A 1,319-nucleotide genomic window follows, 5' to 3' on the forward strand; every position below is an offset into this window, starting at 1 on the left:
CCCGGGGGGCTTCCCTGCTGGCGCAGTGGTTAAGAATCCGCCTGCCAATGCAGGGGACACGGGTTCAAGCTGTGGTCCGGGAAGATCCCACATGCTAAGGAGCAACTAAGCCTGTGCACCACAACTACTGAGCCCGCGTGCCACAACTACTGAAGCCAGGACCCATTTGCTCCTAGAACTCTACAGAGGCATCCCCATCACATCCCTAACTGTCCTGCATCTCCTCAGTATGCAGCCTGACTTCTGTTCTTTCTCCTCCCAGGTCTCCAAGAACGTGAGAGCCCCATGCTCCCTCTCCCCTTGCTCCTTGTCGCCCCTCCTCTCCCTCTTCAAGCAGAGAGGTGCACTCTCTGCCGCTGTGGACAAGAAGGCTCCCTCCACCTCTCTGGCCCCAATGGCAATACCACCACCTGGGTCCTACCAGATATTCGTGATCAAGACGCTGAAGAGCTGCCCAGCACTGCTGCCACCCACTCTGTTCCCTCACTGCTGCCTGTCACTGCCTGGCACTCTCAGCAAAGACGGAGGCCGCTGCAGCCTCTCCTGGCTGTGGAGAAACTCCCTCCCCGCCCCGCCCCTCCCCGAGACTGCCTCTGATGTCCCACTGAAGGATGGATCCCAGTGGGTTCTCTTGGGCTTTAGCTCCTGGAGATGTTGTGTGCTGTCTATATTTTTTACACAGTGTTCATAAAGAAATACATATCACCCTTCTCCCCAAGATGTGGGGGAGATTATCTCATGATCTAGGCCCTGCTCTGCTTGTGTATCTGAGCCACGTTGTGTATTCTGCTGCCATGGCTTCATTAAAAGCAATTTGGAAGAGCAGAGACTGTGCTCCTGTTTGATTGGATTTGGTCGGGATCGTCTTCGGCCTGCTGTGGATCACTAGCTGGGCAGAAAGAAACCAAGGCATTTGTCCATGATGACGCTCAGTGAGCCTGACTCAACAAGCTGCTTCAGTCCACCCCTTCATGGAAAAACCTCTGAAAAATTCCACTTAGAAGGCTGTACTGGGGGCCATGTGAACCCGCTGAAAAGCTCGGGTCCCTGCTCTTCCATGGGGACACCCGTAGCAGGAGGCCCATGTACGTGGGTGGTAATGACCTGGAGTTGAAATTTGGCAGACAGGGACCACACAGCAAGTGTCCCCAAAAGGCCACCCACTGTCTCCTGCCCCGAAGGAGCATTTCCTTTGCCTTTCCTTTCAGACTGGATTCCCGTTGAAACAGTGCATTGACCTACAAATTAATGGCTGGGAACCACCCACCATTCCACTGCCTGGGTCCCAACCCAAGGCCCAGCCCATTGGAGTGCCCAGT

At 55.0% G+C, this 1,319-nt stretch overlaps 1 gene segment (V, D, J or C); it reads left to right on the forward strand.

Annotated features, from left to right (window-relative positions):
• Positions 1-822, forward strand: part of LOC103079551 (T-cell receptor alpha chain C region-like) — a 289,115-nt gene extending 288,293 nt beyond the window's left edge. Inside the window, exon 7 of the C gene segment in view lies at positions 263-822.
• The last annotated feature ends 497 nt before the right edge of the window (positions 823-1,319 follow it).

Source organism: Lipotes vexillifer, unplaced genomic scaffold, assembly GCF_000442215.2.
Source record: "Lipotes vexillifer unplaced genomic scaffold, Lipotes_vexillifer_v1.1 scaffold1093, whole genome shotgun sequence".
NCBI lineage: Eukaryota > Metazoa > Chordata > Mammalia > Artiodactyla > Lipotidae > Lipotes > Lipotes vexillifer.